The sequence below is a fragment of the Solanum dulcamara genome, chromosome 12 (assembly GCF_947179165.1).
Source record: "Solanum dulcamara chromosome 12, daSolDulc1.2, whole genome shotgun sequence".
Taxonomy (NCBI): Eukaryota; Viridiplantae; Streptophyta; class Magnoliopsida; order Solanales; family Solanaceae; genus Solanum; species Solanum dulcamara.
The window spans coordinates 16,804,397-16,813,755 of NC_077248.1; positions in this window are offsets into that span (position 1 = coordinate 16,804,397).

Below are 9,359 nucleotides of genomic sequence, written 5' to 3' on the forward strand. Positions count from 1 at the left end.
CAGGCTGATTTAGAAGTGAAGTTGCCATGTGAAGTTAACTTCCAGCAGGCTTGATCAGCTGTGTTAGGGTGATAGTCTATCTCAGTGTCTAGTATCTGCTCCACCAGCTGAGGAGGGGCATATTTTCTGATTTTCTGCACATTCCACTCCCCATTCTCAATATATTCAGATACTCTAGTATTGTTGAGTCTAGGTAGATGGTTGTTATGATAAGATAGGGGGCCACTACCCAGCCAATCATCCCACCAGAAGCTACTTGTACCAGAGTTGATGTGCCAGTGTATATGTGGCTCAATATTAATTTTATTAGCCATTATGTGCTTCCACATAATAGACTGACCTGTGTCCCATTTTTTTATCACAAGATGAACCCTCTGGCAGTACTTAGCCTTCAGAAATTCTCCCCATAAAGTCTTCTTAGACCTGAAGGTCCACCATTGTTTGTATTGCAAAGCTAAGCACACATCTTGTATTTTCTTCATACCAATACCCCCTTCCTCCACAGGATAGCTGAGGGTCTCCCATGATGCCCAGTGATATTTCTTCTTCTCCTTGTCCCACCCCCAGAAAAAGTCAGCTATGAGGCCTCTGATCTGATTTATAGTGGTAGCAGTAGGTCTGATTGTAGACAGCAAGTGGATTGGTAGTGATTGCAGCACTGATTTCACCAATGTTGCTATGCCTCTATAGCTCAACACTTTAGTCTGCCATCCTCTGATTTTGCTTAGAACTTTGGACACCATACTTGTATAGTAAATGATTCTCTGCCTTCCAATGTAGAGTGGACAGCCCAGGTAAGTAATGGGACCATGTGTACACTTAAAGCCTGTGATACTACCTATCCTTTCAATAACATCTGGATTGGTATTAAGAGGAAGCATGAACTGGCTCTTGTCCTTGTTGATTAGCTGTCCTGAAGTAGTTTCATAAGCCTTCAAAGTCTTGGTAATAAGATTCATGGAAAAGTTGTTGGTAGCTGTGAAGATGATCACATCATCTGCAAAGCTCAAGTGGTTCACTTGGGGGCCTTTTCTTTCCATATGGAATCCAGTATATAGGTAATGTTGGTAAAGATTATTCAGCATCCTGGATAAAACTTCAGCTCCTATAATGAATAATACAGGTGACAAGGGGTCTCCTTGCTTGAGACCTCTTGTGGAATGAAAAAAGCCATGCGTTACCCCATGGATGATGACTGAGTACCAGTTGTTGGACATGACCCTCCACACCATATCAATAAATATTTCTCCAAATCCCATCCTTCTCATGACCATACAAGTGAAGGACCAAGAGACCCTGTCATATGCCTTAGCCATATCCAACTTGATCACTACATTGTCCCCTACATTGGGCCTCTTAATGTTGTGAATAATTTCCTGAGCCAGTATTATATTCTCTGATATGCTCCTACCTTTAACAAATCCTGACTGGTTGTCTGAAATGAGCTGAGGTAGAATGGGAGCAAGTCTGAGACAAAGTAGTTTGGATATGATCTTGCTAATGAAATTGCTGAGGGAGATGGGCCTATACTCTGATAGTTTGTTTGGGTGTTCAGTTTTAGGGAGTAGAACCAAACAAGCATGTGATATGTATCTGGGAATATAGTGACCATTGAAGAAGTATTGCACTAGCTTCAGCAAATTATCACAAATGATATCCCAGCATGAGTGAAAGAACTTGCCACTCATGCCATCTGGCCCTGCAGCTGAAGTAGGACTCATAGAGAATACTACCTCATTTAACTCTTCCTTTGTAGGTATGGAATGTAGTAATTCATTCTGCTGATCAGTAACTATCTTTGGGATGCATTTAATCACATCTTCATTGATATGTTTCTCCTCAGCAGTAAAGAGTTTCTCAAAGTGTGTACAAGCTGCACTTGTAATATTGTCATCACCCTGGATAGAGTTTCCTTGTTCATCACTGATCTGATGGATGAACAACCTTCTTCTTCTCCCTCTGCTGATAGCATAAAAGTAATTGGTATTGGCATCTCCATCTTTAAACCAGTGCAATTGAGTTTTCTATTTCAATATGGACTGCTCTATCTTCAAATACCTGATGTACTGGGCATTTATCTGATTTAGCTTGGCTCTATTATCCTCAGAATTGTCATTGATGATATTCTCTTCAGCTTGTATCACCTGTTCCTCAAACTGTTTGACTGAAGAAAATATATCTCCATATTGATTTCTAGACCAGTGGCTAAGGGTATTAGACACTCTTGGAGATTTTGGGTTTTGAAATGATACAATTCTTTCTTTCCTGACATCGCAGATTCTTAGTTCCTAGCCTTGGTAGTTGCAGCTATTCTGTGTACTTGGCGGGCTTTTGGGGGTTCATTCAAATTTTTATTTAATGTGCGCACGAGTGTCTCTACTGGGCTTATAGAGGCCCAGTTGAGTATAGTTAGCTATAGTTCTCGTAGATAGTAATCTTTTCTCTTTAGATGCTTATGATGATTCCTATTTAGGCTTATTACTCTTTTTCATGTTGTTTTTACCTTTTGTGATTAGTAGGCCTATAGTGCCTAATGGGTACATGTTGTCTTGGTACTCATAATAAACTTTGCATCTACTTTCATGATGTAGGACCGAGCACCAGCTACCGCCATAGATAGATTGAGCCTGTTGCAGTCAATTTCGGAGACTAGGATGAACACTTGGCATTTTGGATCATTTCTGTCTCTTTTAATATAGATGACCCATTTTTGCCTTTTGAGACTAGCCAGTTTTTGTATATATTTTTGGTCCACTTTCGGGAGTTATACTCATCTTTTATTTTGTAGCAGCTCTATACATGTGACTTTCAAGTTCTAGGAGGGATCTTTAGTTGTTTATATCATATTTTGGTTTCTTTCCGCTTATTCATTCTGCTTATTTTTATAATTTTCCACTCTTATTTAGTTTATACCCTCAAACCCATTACTTGACATTTCAGATTTACGGGTTGGCTTACCTACTGGTGGGTTATAGTAGGTATCATCATGACCTGAAGAATTGGGTTGTGGCATGAACATTCTTCCTATCTGGGTAAACAAGGTCATCATACTAAGCTATAGAATTTTCAATGACAAGCCGATCATCTGTGATCAATTTACCAAGTCCTTATTCTATTAATCTGTAGCTTATTTGTCGATAGAGTAAAGGTTTTCTCTATAGGGGTCAAATAAATGAGAACAAGCTTACCAGATCTCAATTGAATATGAGAAACCACGCTCGTCGCTAAATATTGTTAAGGACCAGCTTTTTTTGTTGGTCTCAGAAAACCTTTTGGGACAAGCAAAAACTAGTTGCTAAATGTTACCTTGTTTGGATAGTGGTCCCTAAAAGATTTTTAAGGAACAATTTTTTTCTGATTACTATAACTCTTTAAGGATCAGTCATCAAATCTCAAGTGAGTGACTTTTAGCAGTGAAAGGCCATAGAGATCGAAACATTTGGTCGTTATTTACTTATGGAACAGAATAAGACTTTTAGAGACCATTTTTCTGGTCGTTGATAGCCATTTTTCTTGTTAACAACAATCTCTCCCTCACTTCTAGTAAGAGAAGATAATTTTTTTTATATAGATCGATCAATCTCACTTTGCTCAAGTGATTGCCTTGAGCCGAGAAAGATTGGAGTGTGATGTGGTCAGTAGGTAGATACATAATGACCCTGAAGGTTATTTTTTAAAATCTTTAGAAAACTATCGGTTTACCCCTCCCAATAGTTGTCTCGAGTCATATTTGAGCAGTATACAAAGTTGGTTTTGGAAATTATTCGAAAGGTTGTGATTTTTGGAGGTTTTGAGTTCTTAAAGTCTTGAGTTGTTTAAAAGTAGTTTTTGGTACCAACTAGATCTATGAGTCACGGAATGGAATTCTGTCAGTTCCATCAGCTTTAGATTGTGAAATTTGGGCTCAAAGTGTCATGGGTTTCAATTTTGGAGTTGTTTCGTGGATTTAAGGTCTTAAGTTAGAAGTTTATGGAATTTTAGCCTTTGAGTTGACTTTGGTCAATATTCAAAGTTCGAACGCTCGGAATGGACCTTCAACAATTTTGTTAGATTTCGGAGATGATTTTAGGCCTAGGGAAAGTCTTGGTTGAATTTTTAGAGGTTCCGAGGATAATTTGGTATTTTGAGCCTTAAGTTAGTGTAGTTGTGACTAAATGGGTTTCAGGTCAAGGAGACCTCGAATCTGTATTTTAACGGTTCCATTGAGTCTAAAATGTCGAATTTAGTATGATAGCATGTTTAGTTTGTGTGCAAGGGATTTAGGGAGAATCTCGAGGGTCATTTTGAAGACTTGTGTGTTGGCTGATTTTCTTAGTGATATCTGGTACCTACTGACCCTGAATTCACAATGGTTGGTTGCTTTCACGATCCTCACATTATCAATAGGCTTATTACATTCATGATTGTCATTTGCTTAAGCGGGGACAACATTCACGATCAGTGTGCCACATTCGGGATTGTCGCGAAAGTGACCTGAGCTCTCATTTGGAAGGCCTGGCAGTGTTTTGTCCCAAATATCAGGGTTTCAACCCCATTTCTCCAGTTTTCAACTTTGATAGATCGATATTGGTGATTTTAAAGAGAATTTTCAATATTCATTGATTGGGTAAGAATTTCTAATATTGGTTAAAAATTTCTAACTCCCCAACTCCTTTACCCATTAATTAGTTCATCATTTTGATAATTAAACATGGGTTTCTACCCTAACTTGAAAGGCTTTTGAAGGAATTTATGGTTTTTGATAAATTGATGATACTGAGCTTATTTCAACTCCGTTTTAAAAATAGTTTTCATTGGTGGTTTCCAAATTTTCCGGGTAAAATAGTTTTGTAAAAATTTCAAAAATTACCCCTCATTTTCGAAATTGGGGTTTTCGATCGATTTGACCCCATTTTTAAAGAATATTGTTATGGATATCGATAGTTCCAAATTCTTATTGTGATTTCATATTTGAATAGATTGTGTTGATTTAGAGACCCACCGAAAGAGAAAAAACCAAGTGCTAGAATGATTGTTTGATTTCTTTCAAGGCAAGTGAACTTCTTGGCCTTTTGGTGAGTATATAAAATCTTGTATTCCTTACTTTTATATGTTGAAGAGTAATGGAAATTGGTGAAGGGTTTGATATTGATATCACTTGTTCTTGTTAAATGATTCTAATAAAGAAAAATAGGAAATAAAAGGCAATCTGATGATTTAATGATGTGTGATATATTGTGAATGGTTTGAGTAATTTGGTTGATCCATTATTGATGATGTATCATGAATACATTGATATGAATTTTGTTTTGAAATGGACATTCTCATCTTTTAATTATACAAATAAACATGCTTGTTTGAATCAGTTCCATGACACAATAGTGATGCGACATTTTGTGGAAATGATGAGAAATAAGGGATGCCCCCCACACTCTATGGAAGATTATATAAGAAATAGGGGTCGGGCCACATAATCCATGATAGGTTATGTATGAGATGTCGGGCCACATGCTTCATAGTAGGTTACATGGAAAGATACATCCCTCATAGGTTCTGGACTGAGATTCAGCGAGTGAGTAGCCTTAGGGTGGCATACATCACTCTCTATGATATTGCACTTCATTGGATTGCACTTCATCCTTGTATCTGGTATTCGTGTGTGATAAATTGTTCTTGTGAATCATTGAATTAAGAAATGTAGATGATGATGTATATGTTCTGCGTATTAAGGTGCAAGTGATAATGGATTATTCAGAGTTATAACTGTTAGGTTGGGCTGATTTTGTGCAGGTTGTAGTTTTGGGAGGTTTGATTGAAGTGTTGGGAGTACTTATGTTCTGGATGCTTTACTTAGAGTTAGTTGTTTGCTTGCTGAGTATCGTGTTATTTAGTATTCACTCCTTGCTTCTTCACTTGTGTAGGTCAGGAACCCGGATCTTCTTGATTGCCTTTCTTCTATACTCAGTTGAAGTCTTTTTCTATGGAGACTTGAGAGATAACTGCTTGTCATATTAGGGGGCCCTCAAGTTCCTTTATTATGTTCTTATTCTATTCGAGAAACAATGACATGGAGACTTGTATCTTCTTCCAGTTCTTTTGTAATACATTAGTGGTGTGTACACGCAACAACCAAATTTTTGGGGTATTAAGATTTTGATTAAGTTATCAGCATATTTCATTATATTGAGATTTAATTTTTGCTTTATTTCCGCATTTATCTATTTAATCGGATTTAGGCTGACTTGTCTTGATGAGATAAGGCAAGTGCCATTACGTTCACTTTTGGGTCATGACAAAAATAATGATTACCAAAGTTCTTGACCGAAAAAAGAGCTTTTTCCACTAATTACGACCCTAGACTATCCCTAATCGTAATATGGTGCTTAGAGCCACAAGTGACCCCAAGATAACCCATGGTCTATCATAACATTAAGATTACTTTATAAAACTGAAAGGATTTGGAAACTGAGTGGAAGCTAATATTGAATGAAATGAGTAGGTAAAAAAAACTTAATAGTTAAATGGCAACCATCTTAACAAAGTATAAAATTGAACTAATATCTAATTATCTAAGAGTCTATACTAAGATGAGCTGATGGGACAAACCCCTAGCAAACTCTAATCGTATGAAAAACTTTATGACTAAGCAATTGAAATAGACATAGGGGTTGTCAAAAAATAGGAATCACCAATACTACTGTTGAGCTAATCAAAAATCATACTAACCATGAACTGGATGTTGATCGTCTAAACCTATATTATAAAATAATATAATGCAGAAGGTATGTGGTCAATACTTTGAATGTACTGGATATGTGATACATGCACATGAAAAAATCTGAGAAGCTGAATTGACTATGGAACTGAAATGCATGAACAGATGCCATGAAAAGAAAATCAACATGCAACAGATATGTACTAACTTAAATAACTTAATGTAAGGTCAACACAATAATATGAGACTAAATTGTGAGAAATACTAATAACTAAGAAACTCCATCTGATCTAAAATATGTACCAAAGCTAGAAAGGCACTTTGTACCTTGCTAAGCATACAAAACTAGCTAATGTAGATGCATTAAACTGATGTCCAAAGGACTAAGATGTTAAGCCTACACTGATGAGTGACCCTTATTATCCTGCCCCGAGTTTACACCCTGGACGTAGCCGGCACCCAATGCCATTATTGGCCCGAGTGTACCCATAACATAGCATTAGACATGAGCATACATATAAACATGAGCAGAAGAATACACTTGAAATCATTTGAAGAGACAAGTTTCATAAGAGATCAGATTTCATAACATGAGTCGTAGAAATTTAAAACCATTGTCAAAGGAAACAAAGATCCAAACGTAACATAACTATTCATTTGTCTATGAAGCCTCTAAATATAACTGAATAGTCCAACCGGTACAAGGTCCCCAGTATATCTTAAAATAAAATAACTTCCTAAAATATGTATACTAAGCCCAAAAACATAAAGGGGCTCAACAATAGCAAAAGATATGGAGCCTAGAGAGCGGCTTAATCTCGGGTCTACGTACCTGAGTCTGCCTGGCAAAAGGGACGTAAGTACATATGAAATAGTATTGTATGTAAAATGGTGAAATAAAACATAATGTACATGTCAAATCAATAGAAGCGGCTAATATATTCATAATCATAACATGGGAAGGTTAAGAGATGAGGTTGTTCAACCTACCTCATGGATATTCTTTCATCATATTTTAGTTCATTATGGGAGTCTAATAGTATAACTGATATAAACCACCATGTGAGAGCATGGAGTCTGATCTTGGCCCGATCAGCTAAGTCATCTCATATCTTATTGGGTATGAGACATACATATTCACGTCATGTCGATTCATAACTAGCCCTTACCAGGGATATAATGAAGGAATCGCCCGAACCAATGGTACAATCCTTATCCTACATCGATAAACATAGTTTTTGGTGTTTTTCATTTAGACTTATGCCTTATCGATTAACTATTTAGCCCCCTTAGGCTCATTTGATCATGGGTTAGCCCAAAGGCTCATATTCAATACATTCAAGGACCATATTTCATAAACTTCATTATCACATCATATTGTTACATTTCATGTATCATAGCTTGGCATTCATGAGATATATATACAACAACAACAACAACAACAACAACAACAATAACAACAACAACAACAACAACAACAAAAACAACAACCACAACAACAACCACAACCATAATAACAACAACAACAACAACAACCACCACAACAACAATAACAACCACAACACCAACAACAACAACAACAACAACGACAACAACAACAACAACAACGACAATAACAATGATAACAACAACGACAACAACAACAACAACAATAACAACAACAACCACAACAACAACCACAACAACAACAACAACAACAACAACAACAACAACAATAATGACAACAACGACGACAACAACAACAGCAATAACCACAACAACAACAACAACAACAACAATAACAACAACAACAACAACAATAACAACAAAAACAACAACCACAACAACAACAACAACCATAATAACAATAACAACAACAACCACAACCACAACAACAACAACAATAACAACAACAACAACCATAACAACAACCATAACAACAACAACCACAATAACAGCAACACCACCACCACCAACAACAACAATGACAACAACAATGACAAACACGACAACAACAACGACAACAACAATGACAACAACAACAACAACAACAACGATGACAACAATGACGACAACAACGACAGCAATAATAACAACAACAACAACAACAACAACAATAACAACAATAACAACAACAACAACAAAAACAACAACCACAACAATAACCATAACCATAATAACAACAATAACAACAACCATAACCACAACAACAACAACAACAACAACCACCATAACCACAATAACAACAACAACAACCACAACAACAACACCAACAACAACAACAACAACAATAATGACAACAACAACGATAACGACAACAACAACGATAACAACAATGACAACAACAACAACAACAACCACCATATCCACATCAACAACAACAACAACAACAACAACAACAACAATAACAATAACAACAACAACAACAACCACAATTACAATAACAACAACAACAACAACAACCACAATAACAACCACAACAACAACCACCACAACAACAACAACCACCACAACAACAACAACACTAACACCAACAACGACAACAACAACGACAACAACAACGACAACACTAACAACAACGATAACACCAACAACAATGACAACAACAACAACAACAACTACAACAACAACAACAACAACACCTAAACAACAACAACCACAACAACAACCACAAAAACAACAACAA